General features: G+C 44.7%; 1 long non-coding RNA gene across 3 annotated transcripts; it reads left to right on the top strand.

Annotated features, from left to right (window-relative positions):
- Positions 1–293: 293 nt before the first annotated feature.
- On the top strand, positions 294–12670 carry LOC140492398 (uncharacterized). Of its 3 annotated transcripts, none has more exons than XR_011963553.1 (3): positions 294–386; positions 6979–7085; positions 12588–12670. It is a non-coding gene; the product is annotated as an uncharacterized lncRNA (long non-coding RNA). The 3 variants fall into 3 exon arrangements; XR_011963554.1 differs by lacking the exon at positions 294–386 and adding an exon at positions 5891–5937; XR_011963552.1 differs by lacking the exon at positions 294–386 and adding an exon at positions 6709–6816.
- Positions 12671–14028: the final 1358 nt, after the last annotated feature.

The raw sequence follows: 14028 nt of genomic DNA, 5'->3' as shown, positions 1-14028 counted from the left end.
AGGTTTCTTACTCGAAATGTGCAAATATGTAGCACTATTTGTTAAAATTTCACATAGATTTTTGAGAGAGGTTTAATGCTCCACTATGTTAATGAGAATTATCAATCCTGCAAAACAGTTTGCTTTCTGACCAATTTTCAAGCGTTTACTCTGCGAGAATGCTTTGGCCCCGATCCTCACTCACTTTTGGTTGGAGGACCGGCCGCTGCTCGGTCATCAGTTCCGCCCCTTCCTCCCAATTGCAGACTTGATTCAGGCGTGACTCAGCAGGCTCAGCACAAGAAACAATAAGGGACAAGGGAAGTTAGAGTCGATGTCTTGTGATGCAGTGAAAATATCCCGAATCTTGGATCGAGAGGCTTGAGTTCAATTCACAGCTAGTGCAGGTGTGTTTAATAACTACTTTGAACAGGTTCATTAGGAAAAACAAGGGAAGTCAGGAACAGAGGAAAAAAATATAGAAAATAAATACAATGTGGTGGGGCTCTCAATGCTCAGAAGATTTCAGTCTTTACCAAGTGTTTCAGGGCCCCATTGGGTCCCAATACATACTGTTGCACTCCTCCTTGTGCACAGTCAGATACCACGATTGTGGGGCAAAGTGTTGTGGTGGGATATGGAGGTGCTTTTGTAGAATTTCCTCAGTTTTGGAGGGGAAAATAGGTGAGAAAGTGTAGGGTTTTGCATGGAGTTACCTCTTCCGCTCCTGTTGCAGCATCATATTATTGAACTGACTATACCTCGTACATTGTTGGCAGAGATCGCTGACATTTTGTAAGGCCACAATACAAGATCCATCACTCTGTTTAAGACAGCAGAAATCTCTTGTAGCACGATAGTCATAGAACAATACAGGGCAGAACAGGCCCTTCGGTCCTTGATGTTGCGCCGACCTATGAATCATTCTCAGCTCGTCCCCCTACACTATCCCAAAATCACCCATGTGCTTAAGTAAAGGATTGTTTAAATTTCCCTCATGTGGCTGAGTTAGCCACATTAGCAGGTAGTGCATTCCATACCCTAACCACTCTCTGAGTAAAGACCCTGCCTCTGACGTGTTTAAATCTATCACCCCTCAATTTGTAGTTGTACATACATGCTAGCGTCATCATCCTAGGAAAAAGACTTTCACTGTATACCCTATCTAATCCTCTGATCATCTTGTATGTCTCTATCAAATCCCCTCTTAGTCACTTCTTGCCAATGAGAACAGGTTCAAGTCGCTCAACCTTTCCTCATAAGACCTTCCATCCAGACCAGGCAACATCCTGGTAAATCTCCTCTGCACTTTTTCAAATGCTTTCACATCCTTCTCGTATTATGGGCACTAGAACTGCACACAATATTCCAAGTATGGCCGCACCAGCATTTTGTTTAGTTGCAGCATGATATTGCAGCTCCGGAACTCAATCCCTCTATGAATGAAACCTAACACACCGTATACTGCCTTAACAGTACTATCCACCTGGGTGGCAACTTTCAGGCATCTATGTTCATGGACTCCACCATCCCTCTGCACATCCACCCTACCAAGAATCTTTCCATTAACCCAGTACTCTGCCTTCCTGTTATTCTTCTCAACGGTATCACCTCACATTTAGCTGCATTTAACTCCATTTGTCACCTCTCAGCATAATTCTGCAGTTTATCCAAGTCCCCCTGCAATCTGTAACATTCTTCCATACTGTCCACTCCACGGAATTTAGTGTCGTTTGCAAGTTAACTGATCCAGCCACCCATGCCTGCATCTACGTCATTTATAAAAATAACAAACAGCAGTGGTGCCAAAACAGATCCTTGTGACACACCACTACTAACCTGAGTCCAGGCTGAATATTTTCCATCAGCCACCACTCGCTGCCTTCTTTCAGAAAGCCAGTTTCGAATCCAAACTGCTAAATTACTCTCCATTTCATGTCTCTGCATTTTCTCCAACAGCCTACCATGTGGAACCCTATCAAAGGCTTTACTGAAGACCATGTATATCATGTCAACTGCCCTACCCTCATCTACATGCTTGGTCACCTTCTCAAAAAACTCAGAGGTTTGTGAGACATGACCTGCCCTTGACGAAACCATGTTGACTATCTGAAATCAAATTGTTGTTTGCTCGTTGATTATAAATCTTTTCTCTTATAATCCTTTCCAAAACCTTTCCTACAACAGAAGTAAGGCTCACTGGTCTATAATTACCTGGATCATCTCCATTGCCCTTGGAATCAAGGGAACAACATTTGCAATCCTTCAGTCCTCTAGTACCAAACCTGTAGAGAAAGACGACTCAAATATCAAAGCCAAAGTCTCTGTTATCTCCTCCCTCGCTTCCCAGAGAATCCTCAGATAAATCCCATCCAGCCCAGGGGACTTGTCTACTTTCTGGAATTGATAACACCTGATCGTAACTAACCTCGATCCTTTCTAGTCTAATATGTTGTACCTCTTCTCCTTTACAATATTCTCCTTTTCCTGAGTGAAAACTGATGAGAAATGTTCATTTAGCACCTCACCGGTCTCCACAGGGTCCACACTGAACTTCCCACTTCTGTCTTTGACTGGCCATATTCCTACCCTACGCTTTTGTTTCTCACATACCTATAGAAAGCTTTAGGGTTCTCCTTTATTCTATTCACTAAAGACTGCTTGTGTCCTCTCTTTGCTCTTAACTCTCTCTTTAAATCCTTCCTATCTGATATGTAACTCTCCATTGCCTCATCTGTTCCATCTTGCCTCATCAACACATAAGCCTCGTTCTTCTTCTGAACAAGAGATGCAATTTCCACAGTAAACCATGGTTCCCTTACCTTATCACTTCATTCCTGCCTTATAGGGACATACCTGTCAAGGACATGTAATATCTGTTCATTAAACCAGCTCCAGATTTCAATAGTCTGCATCCCCTGCATTTTGCGACCCCATTCTATGCATCCTAATTCTTGCTGAATCGCATTATATTTGCCCCGTCCCATCGATAAGGAGGAGGTTAATTAGGTTGTTTCCGGAGTTGAGGGGTTTGGCTTAACAGTAGATTGGTAATATATTCATTGGAATTCAGAAGAATGGAAAAATATAAAATAATGAATGGAATGGATAAAATAGAAGTAGAGAGGATGTTGCCACTGGCAGGTGAAGCTAGCACAAGAGGGATCATCTCAAGATTAGAGGCAGCAAATTTAAGACTGAATTGAAAAGGAACTTCTTGACCTCTACAGAATTCATTGCCCAGGGAAGTAGTTGATGCTAGTTCAGTAAACATTTATAAAGCTAAGGTAGGTTTTTTAAAAAAGAAATAATTAATTAAGGGATACGGTGAGAACGTGAGTAAATGGTTCTGCATCCACGAAATGATCAGCCATGGTCACATTGAATGGCAGAGCAGGCTCAAAGGGCAGGACGGCCTTCTCCTGTTCCTAGTTCTTATGTTACGTTATGCATTCCTCCCTCACTCGACTTGGAAGTGCTGGTTCTGGATTAGTGGTGCTGGAAGAGCACAGTATTTCAGGCAGCATCTGAGGAGCAGTAAAATCGACGTTTCGGGCAAAAGCCCTCCATCAGGAATAAAGGCAGAGAGCCTGAAGTGTGGAGAGATAAGCGAGAAGAGGGTGGGGAGCAAGTAGCATAGAGTACAATAGGTGAGTGGGGAAGGGTATGAAGGTGATAGTTCAGGGAGGAGGGTGGAGTGGATAGGAGGAAAAGAAGATAGGCAGGTAGGACAAGTCAAGGGGACAGTGCTGAGCCGGAATTTTGGAACTAGGGTGAGGTGTGGGAAGGGGAAATGAGGAAACTGTTGAAGTCCACATTGTTGCCCTGGGGTTGAAATGTGGACTTCAACAGTTTCCTCATTTCCCCTTCCCACACCTCACCCTATTTACAAACTTCCAGCTCAGCAGTGTCCCCTTGACTTGTCCTACTTGCCTATCTTCTTTTCCACCTATCCACTCCACCCTCCCCCCGACCCATCACCTTCATCCCCTGCCCCACTCAACTATTGTACTCTATGCTACTTTCTCCCCACCCCCACCCTCCTCGAGCTTATCTCTCCACGCTTCAGGTTCTCTGCCTTTATTCCTAATGAAGGGCTTTTGCCTGAAACGTCGATTTTACTGCTCCTCGGATGCTGCCTGAACTGCTGTGCTCTTACATCACCACTAATCCAGAATCTAGTTTCCAGCATCTGCAGTCATTGTTTTTACCTTAGAGGTGCTGGTGTTGGATTATGATGGACAAAATTCAAATTCACAGAACACCATGTTATAGTCTAATGGGTTCATTTGAAAGTACGAGCTTTGCTGCTTCTTCATCAGGTGGTTGTGTGATTTTTAACTTTGTCCCTCACTCTTGTAACTGATAAACAGCAACAAAAGTCATGAAGCAGTGCGCATGCTCTAGCCAACAATCGGGCCCGGGTTGAGCAATTCATCAACTTCACCAACACATTCCACCCTGACCTTAAATTTACCTGGACCACCTCTGACACCTCCCTCCCCTTCCTGGACCTCTCGATCTCCATTAATGACTACCGACTTGACACTGACATTTTTTACAGACCCACCAACTCCCACAGCTACCTGGATTATACTTCTTCCCACCCTACCTCTTGCAAAAATGCCATCCCATATTCCTAATTCCTCCGCCTCCACCATATCTGATCCCAGGAGGACCGGTTCCACCACAGAACACACCAGATGGCCTCCTTCTTTAGAGACCGTAATTTCCCTTCCCACGTGATTAAAGATGCCCTCCAATGCATCTCATCCACATCCCGCAGACCATAAGCCCTCAGACCCCACCCCTCCAACCATAAAAATGACAGAATGCCCCTGGTGCTCACCTTCCATCCTACCAACCTTTGCATAAACCAAATCATCCACCGACATTTCCGCCACCTCCAAACACACCCCACCACCAGGGATATATTTCCCTCCCCACCTCTTTGGGCCTTCTGCAAAGACCGTTCCCTCCGTGACTACCTGGTCAGGTCCATGCCCCCCCTACAACCCACCCTCCCATCCTGACACTTACCCCTGCCACCGCAGGAACTGTAAAACCTGCACCCACACCACCTCCCCTACTCTATCCAAGGCCCTAAAGGAGCCTTCCACATCCAAAGTTTTACTTGCACATCCACCAATATCATTTATTGTATCCGTTGCTCCCGATGTGGTCTCATCTACATTGGAGAGACTGGGCACCTCCTAGCAGAGCACTTTAGGGAATATCTCCGAGACACCCGCACCAATCAACCACACCGCGCCGTGGCCCAACTTTTCAACTTCCCCTACCACTCTGCTGAGGACATGGAGGTCCTGGGCCTCCTTCAACCCCGCTCCCTCACCATCAGACGCCTGGAGGAAGAACGCCTCATCTTCCGCCTCGGAACGCTTCAACCCCAGGGCATCAATGTGGACTTCAACAGTTTCCTCATTTCCCCTTCCCCCACCTCACTCTCGTTCCAAACTTCCAGCTCAGCAGTGTCCCCATGACTTGTCCTACCTGCCTATATCCTGTTCCACCTATCCACTCCACCCTCTCCTCCCTGACCGATCACCTTCATCCCCTCCTCTACTCACCCATTGTGCTCTATGCTACTTTCTCCCCACCCTCCTCTAGCTTATCTCTCCACGCTTCAGGCTCACTGCCTTTATTCGGGCTTTTGCCCGAAACGTCGATTTTGAAGCACCTTGGATGCTGCCTGAACTGCTGTGCTCTTCCAGCACCACTAATCCAGAATCTGATTTCCAGCATCTGCAGTCATCGTTTATATCCCGGGTTAATGATGCCAGTGGTGGACCAATGGAAAGGCAGGGGTAGAGCTGGAGGACCTGGTGGGGCAGATGGTCCTCAGGTCAATCAGTGAATGAGGAGCGGGACTAGACTATACCACGTGATCATCCTCGCGGTCGGCGCGGATGTTGGGGATGGATGTGCGGAGAGCTGTCGGTAAGGAAAGAAATAAACAGCCGTTAGTGGGAGGAAAATGGTGTTGGTATGGTCTGAGAGGTTTTACAATCATTTGGTACACATCGGAAAATACTAATTTGAAACTTTCAGTCTCATGTTTGAAGTAAACGGGAAAATGCCTCGTTGAGTAATCGGCCCGAGTGAGCGCCGCCATCTTTATTCGGGGCAATGATTCACTGGACACGTGCGCGGCCGCCAGCTTTGTAGGGGGCAAAGATCAGAGGGATGTATGTGCAGCCTTCCCTGGTAAAAAGAGTCATAGGGCAGGATTTACACACAGCACATTCAAACCCAGAGAAATGGACTTTTTTCTGGATTTGTTTCGTAATTCATTTAAATGATTTGGATATGAATAGAGGCCGTTTAGTTAGTAAGTTTGCAGGTGACACCAAAATTGGAGGTATTGTGGACAATGAAGAAGGTTATCTCAGAGTACAGTGGGATATTGATCAGATGAGGAGTGGCAAAAAGGATTTAATGAAGGTAGATTAGATTAGGATATCTGGTTGGCATAGGTTGGACCGAAGAAGTCTGTTTCTGTGCTAGACATCTTTGACTGTGGGATCATAAAAGTGAACTCTGCCCTGGTTCATCTCTGGGTTCTCTGATGTCCACTTGTTCATTATCGAGCTTCCTCAATCTCTCATGGGTATATTTTTGCTCTGTATAGTATTTTACAATTACTTTCACAGCTGTTTTGAAAATGAATTGAAAAATGTAGAGTTGGAAAAACACAGCAGGCCAGGCAGCATCCGAGGAGCAGGAGTATCAATGTTTCGGGCATAAGCCCTTCTTCAGGAATGTAAATGAATTGTCCACTGCTGCCCGGCTCCTGACCGTATGATGTTCCATTATCAGGTTACTTTTTTCCACAATATCTTTGACAGTCAAGAATTCTTTTTTCCAATAAGCGAGTGGATTTTCCTTCCATTTCTGACAGTCAAATTCTGCACCATTTTCATTCCCTGTAATTCATGTTGTACTCCCTGAAACATCAACTGTGTATTTCTCCTTCCACAGAAACCAGCGATCAATGCCAAAGCCTTGTTGCCTGTGGAGAGGGTGATGTTTGACTTCCTTGTACTGCTGCAGTTTGTATGGTGAAGGTGCTCCCACAACGTGGTTGGGTAAGAGACGTTACAGATTATTCACTCAGCGATATTGAAGAGTAGAAGATATCTGTACAAATCATCATGGTTTTAATTTCACAAAAATATTATTGAGAAGTTTTGACATAAGGTTACAGATGGAGAATATTGTGTCCAGTGACCAAAACCAATGCCAAATAAGCAGTTTTTCAAGAATGCCTTGAAGTAAGAAAGTAGATCTTAGAGAGTTAGAGTGGGGATTCCAGACCATGTTCCCTTGGAGTCTATAGAAATATTCACACAGGAGAACTCAAAAATAAACACATCATTGAGAGTCTGGACTAAAATGAGTTATTGAGATATGTAAAGGTGTGTGGTGCAGGGAGATAGGAATGATTACAGCCAGGAATTAATTCAAAGGAGCGAAAATAACTTGTTGCGAGTCTTTTGATTGATCAGCAAGTTTTGGTACAAGTGAGCACTTCGGCAGTAGAGTTTTCAATATTCTTGAGATTATCGGGAGGGTGAATGTGATGCTGGCCAGGAGTGGGTTTAGATAATGAAATCTAGAGTCAACAAAAGGAATGAATGAGAGTTTCAGCAAATGAGCTGAGACTGTGGTGAGGTCAGGTGATATGACTGAAGTCGAAATAGTGGTCTTGGAGGGGGGCTGACCTGTCATCCTCACCTCATTCAGCTGTTTGTCAGTTTGTGAATCAAGTCTGTAACAAGCTCAGGAACTGAGTGGCCCTGGCAGAACCCAAACTGGGCATCGCTGAGCAGGTTATTGCTGAGCAGCTGCGTGACAGCACTGTTGATGACACCTTCCATCACCTCACTGCTGAGCGAGTGTGGACTGATGGAGGGCAATTGGCTGAGTTGGATCTGCCCTGTGTTGTTGTGTTGGAACATCCCTGAGCAATGTTCCACAAAGTCGGTAGGTGCCAGTACTGGAACAGTACTTGCCTTGGTGGGCAGCAGGTTCTGGAGCACAGCCAACAGTATTATTGCCAGAATATTGGCAGGGCCCATACCTTTACACTGCTTATCCATTTCTTGATCTGATTGGAAATGAGTTTTCAACCAAGTCGATTCATATCTGTGATGGCAGGGACCAATGGAGAAGGCTCATCCACTTGGCACTGCTGGCTGAAAATCGCTGCTAATGCTGTCCTCTTATCTGTTGCATGAATGTGTGAGACCCCTCCATCAGTAAGGGTGGATATATCTGTGATGGTTCCTCCAGTGAGTTGTTTAATTGTCCATCACTATTCTTTACTTGGTGTGGCAAAACTGCAGAACTCCAATCTAATCTGTTGGTTATGGGATCACTTAGTTCTATTTGGTGTTGCTTGTGCTGTTTGGCTTGCAGGTTTGGTAGCTGCACCAGGTTGGCACCTAACTTTTAGGTATGCCTTGTACTGTTCCTTACATGCCCTCCTGCATTCACCATTGAACCAGGGTTGATTCCCCTGGCTTGATGTAAATGGTTAAGTGGGGGATATCAGGCCATGAGATTTCAGATTGGGCTGGAGTACAGTTCTGCTGCTGTTGTTGGCCCACAGTGAGGCGGAGGTTGCAGGGTCAAGAGGGCTGATTGTGTGGTTGTATTTTCCAGTGCATTGGTAGATGTAATGTGGTCCATCCAGTTTCATTCCTTTGTTGAGACTGTGCAGTGATTAATACAATGAGTGACTTGATGGGCCACTGTCGGGTTTCTTTCCCTCAAGGACATTGTCGATAGCAGAAAAACATCCCCAATGGTTCCATGGCAAACAGTAGATTCTTCATTCCAGTTATTTTTTTCTTGAATTCAGAGCTACCCTCTACCGATTTGGGATTCAAACCTGAACTTCAGTTGCATATTTTAATATTCTTGATAAATGATAAATACGACAGTTTGATCACTTATTTTCATAATCACTATCACAGGTTTTGTTTATTGTTTTGGACATAAAAACACTGTCCATTATCCTGTCTCCTCCATCCTCCCCTCCAACAACAAGAGTGAGGAGCACATGGGGTTTCTCTGTCAATAACATTGAGACAATCCGATCAGCTGCCTCTGCTTCTTTCCTCCCTCTCCACTAGCCCACCGAGCCAAACTGCCTCACAAGAGTGCTCCTCATTTTAGTCCTAAACTTGCATTTCCTCGAGTCCCTTGTCAAGCCTTATTAGAGGTCCTCTTGACCATTTACCCTCGTGTAGCTAAATCATGGACATTCCAAATCTGTCTCATCCTCCTGCTTGTCACCGCCCTCCCTCCCTCCACCACGGTCACCCCCCCCCCCCAACTTGCATTTCACAGATATTGTTCCATGATCTGTCTGTCTGTTTTTTCTGGTTATGTCCTTCTCTCCCATTCTGCTAAAACCTAATATTTGACCTCACCATCGTTGGAAAATCCTGCTCCGTCTCCACTCTCTGTTTCCTTTCTGAATTCCTTGTATTTGGTGTCCCTCCAGGGTCTATCCTTGGTCCCTCCTGTTTCTCACCTCCACACTGCCAGGAGGTAACATCGCCCAAAAGCACCGTGTTAGGTTTCATATGTACACTGACGATGCCCAGCTCTCCCTCCCCATCATCCCTCTCCATTACTCCACGATTACTCAGTTATCAAACTGCTTACCTCGCTTTGATTAGCTGCAATTCACTCCAATGACACACTGTCATTGTTAAACCCATTGCCTTCAGTTGCTATTCCAAATTCATTTCCCTTACTGCTGTGTCCCTCCCTCTCACTGGGAAGTGTCTGAGGCAGAACTACATTCTTCACAATATTCCTCTCATATCTGACCCCAAGGTGACCTTCTGATCAGACATCTACACAATCACAAACACCAGGAATTCCAATCTCTAAAACGTTGCTTATCTCCTTCTCACTCCAGCTCCATTGCTACTGAAACCCTAACCTGTGTCGGTGTTGCCTTTAACTTGAGAAATCTGAAACAGAGCCCTTGATTCCGCGACTGATCCAGAATCTGGTTCAAGACTCACCGTAATGGGACACATCCTCTCCATATTTACCCTGTCAAACCTTGACAGAATCCTGTATGTTTCAAAGAGATCACCTCTCATTCTTCCAAAGTCCAGTGAGTAGATTCCCAACTTATTCACCCTTTGCTTACAGGATAATCCCTTCAAAACAGGGATCATCCCAATGGATCTTCTCTGAAATGCCTCCAATAAACTGCTCTATTTCATGAACTAAAGTGACCAAATCTGTTCACGTTACTCCAGATGTGGTCTCACTTGTCATTTGTTTAGTTGCCCTAAGGTATATACTCCAAACTCTTATATTGCAAACTCTTTGCAATAAGGGACAGTATTCCATTCCCTTTCCTGATTCCCTGTTGTAACTGTGTGCTCGCTTTCTGTTTCCTGCTCATTTTCCCCCAGTCCCTTTGTGATGCAGCTTTCTACAGTTTATCCCAAGTTATACTCTATTTGCCAACTTGTTGCCCAAGTTTCCTGTGAATATCTCTCTGTAAACTGTTTATAATCCTTTTGGAACTTTCCTGTTATGCCTTTTCTAGGAGATTTCCCCCCTCATTATTCGAAACATGTACTGTGAGCACTGGGCAGTGGGAAGCATGCGCAGTTGCTATCTTTCAGGGATACTCTATTTCATGACTGGGAGGAGCTTGTTGCCCATTGGTCAGAATGGAGATAACTTGCCCATCAAGGTGCATGAGCCTTTCACACCCCATGTCTTATTGAGGAGGCTCAGCAGCAGAATGGAAGGAAAGAAACGGAAGCAAATTCTGCTCTCCACATCTCACTGAATCTTGGAACATTCTGTCCCATATTCAGTCACATGAAGTTCCAAGGTGGACATTCATAGGAACCCACATAGATTTTCCCTTGAAGAGCCTGCTGACCTCCACTAGGGGTAATGTGTACAGTCATCCTGGGCCAGGAGGAGGGGATTGTATGAGTTTCAAACTTGAACTGACAGTGACGGATTTTATAAACTTGTATTACAGGCAGATATTCAGATGGTAATCTCAGTCATTGTAACGCCAAACTCTGACAGAATTATTCCATTCATCAGGACCTGGATATTCGTATTGTGTGAGAGTATTGTGTTCCAGATCAATACCATTTGCTGAATAAAAGTTCTCCTTTGAATAAAAGTTCTCCTTTGAATCAAACCATCCTTTCAATAGATCTTCCCAAATCTTCAACATGTGTCCTGGAATCCTTGTATAATGAGCTGAAGGATCTAAGGTTTATTATAATAATGCGTAACTTTTGTAAACCACTTTGTCACAGCTCCCCAAATTTCTTTTGCTACAAGGAGAACACCTCAGGTTCCCCAAACTCCTGATTCCCCAATGTCTGTTTGCTCTCTATAAGGTACACATCAGGGTTGTGTTGGAACATTCTCCACTTGCCTGCATCAGTGCACCCCCCCCCCCCCAACAATATTAAAGAAAGTGAACATCCTCCAGGATAAAGTACTGTACCCGAGTGATTTCCCATCCACCACCTTCAGCATTCCCTCTCCCCACCCTAGAGGCACAGTGGCATCACTGTGTAAAAGATCAAGTCAGCATTGTCCTACCCGACCACAGGACTGCTCTCTCATTAGAGAGAGATGTCTGGTAGTGGTTAACCTGAATATTACCACAGCGCAGGCAAGGGGAGAGGTTGAAAAGGAGAGTCCATTAATTGCGGATGGTTATTCTTGATGTATATTAGCAACACACATGTCACGTGAACAATTAATGTTAAAAAAGGCCCACAAATTCTGCAACTAAAATCCCCCATTCCTTGAACCATCCTGGTAAATCTCCAGTGCCCCCTGTCAGGGACCCTGCCAACCTTCCCAATGGGCGATCTCTGGTTCGCACTAACCGTGCTGCTCTGAACCCTGTGGGTGATAGCATCGAGCAACAGTTGCATTAAACCTCACTGTCTGGAAGAGAGTGAGAGACAGAAATCCTGAAGGCATTTAAAATCTATTTAGGAACACACTTGCAAGGCCAAGGCTGACAGGTCTATGGGCTCTGTGTTGGAAAATGGGATTAAAATCGTTAGCTGGGAGATTTCTTTACAGCATAAATCCAATGGACCACAAAACCGTTTTCTGTCATGTAGACCACAAACGCGCAATATAGGAATATGACAAGCCACAATAGAAACCAGGTCAGAGAAGGCGATATTAGAATAGATGATACGTGATTAAATAATGTTTTTTGGAGGAAAATGTGACAGAGGTTAAGCGGGACATTGTGGATCTCTGGGTGCATGAATCTGAAATAAAAATGGGTTATCTTGAAGGCTGGAATTAAAGAAAGGCACATCACTGAGATTTGAGAGGGTGGACAAGATTAAAGATAGAGAGTGTGTTGAGACTGGAGGAGATTAGAGATTGGAGGATGTTGCAGAGATTGAGATGTCTTTGATGCAGAGATAGTGGTAGTTCTGAGGCTAGAGAGGAATTACAGAGATAAGGATGAGTTGTTCGCTTTCCCAACACTACCTCTTTACTGATAATGATTGTTTCTCTGTCATCATCTGCCACATCCTCCATAGGCCTGCAACAATGAGAGTACACAGACAGTATGTTCCTGTTAAGGCCAAGGCTGGGAGGCATCGAGAATGCTGCATAACCTGAGAAACTGAGGCTCTGGTCAAGAAAATGAAGGAAGGATATGGCAGGTACAGACCGCACTGTGTTTGTGTGAATCCCGAGAGGACTATAAGGGCAGTAGGAGTATACTCGCGGGAAACCAGGAGGCGAAAAAGGGGACATGAGATAGCTTTGGGAAAAAGGTTTAAGGAGAATCCAAAGAGATTCTACAAATACACTAAAGACAAAAGAATAACTAGGCAGCGAATAGCGACCCTCAAAGATCACAAGACTGTCTATGGAACAGCAGGAGGTGGGAGAGATTCTGTAATTATTTCATGTCAGTTTTTACTGAAAGGGGATATGGAAGTTAGAGAAGTTGGAGAAATAAATATTGATAACTTGGCGAGTGTGCATATTGCAGAGGAGGTGGTACTGGATGTCTTAAAATGCATAAAAGTTGATAAATCCCTGGAATTTAATCAGGTATATCCCAGAACTTTGTGGGTAATTAGAGAAGCTTTTGCTGGGCCCCTCGCTATGATATTTGTATCATTGATCGCCACATGTGAGGTGCTGGAGGATTTGTCCCATTATTTGAGAAAGGTGGTAAGGAAAAGCCAGGGAACTATAGACCGGTGAGCCTGAAGTCAGTGGCAAAGAAGTTGTTGGAAGGGATTCTTAGGGACAGGATTTACATGTCATTGGAAAAGCAAGAAAATATTAGGGAGAGTCAGCATAGCTTTGTGCATTGAAATGAGTACCTTGGACTTGAGAAAGACACAAGGTTTCACATAACACACTGGTTAGCAGGTTCAATACCATAGAATTCTGTCAGAACTAGCTGTTTGGATACGGAATTGGCTGGAAGGTCAAACATTCATAGATGGACAGCACAGAAACAGAGACCCGTCGGTCCAACCAGGACATGCTGATCAGATATCCCAATGTAATCTAGTCCCCCCTGTCAGCACCCGGCCCATATCCTTCCTATTCATATACACATGAAGATGCCTTTTAACTGTTGCAATTGTAATGGCCTCCACCACTTCCTCTGACAGCTCATTCCATGCACGTCCCACCCTCTGTGTGAAATCGTTGTCTCTCAAGTCTCTTTAAAGTCTTTCCCCTCATACCATAAACCTATGCCCTCTTGTGCTGGGAACCCCCACGCCAGGGAAAAGACTTTGTCTATTTATCATATCAATCCATCTCAGGTTTTTATGTACATAGATAAGATCACCTCTCAGCCTCCGACGCTGCAGGGAAAACAGCCCCAATCTATTCAACCTCTATTCAACCCCCCAGCCTAACTCAAATCCTCCAACCCTGGCAAAGGTCTTGTAAATCTTTTCTGAACCCTTTCAAGTTTCACAACATCCTTCCCATAGGAGGGAGACCAGA

This window comes from Chiloscyllium punctatum, chromosome 21 (genome assembly GCF_047496795.1).
Source record: "Chiloscyllium punctatum isolate Juve2018m chromosome 21, sChiPun1.3, whole genome shotgun sequence".
NCBI classification, from domain to species: domain Eukaryota; kingdom Metazoa; phylum Chordata; class Chondrichthyes; order Orectolobiformes; family Hemiscylliidae; genus Chiloscyllium; species Chiloscyllium punctatum.
The sequence above is the reverse complement of the archived record's forward strand: the minus strand, read 5'-3'. Positions and strand labels throughout refer to the sequence as shown.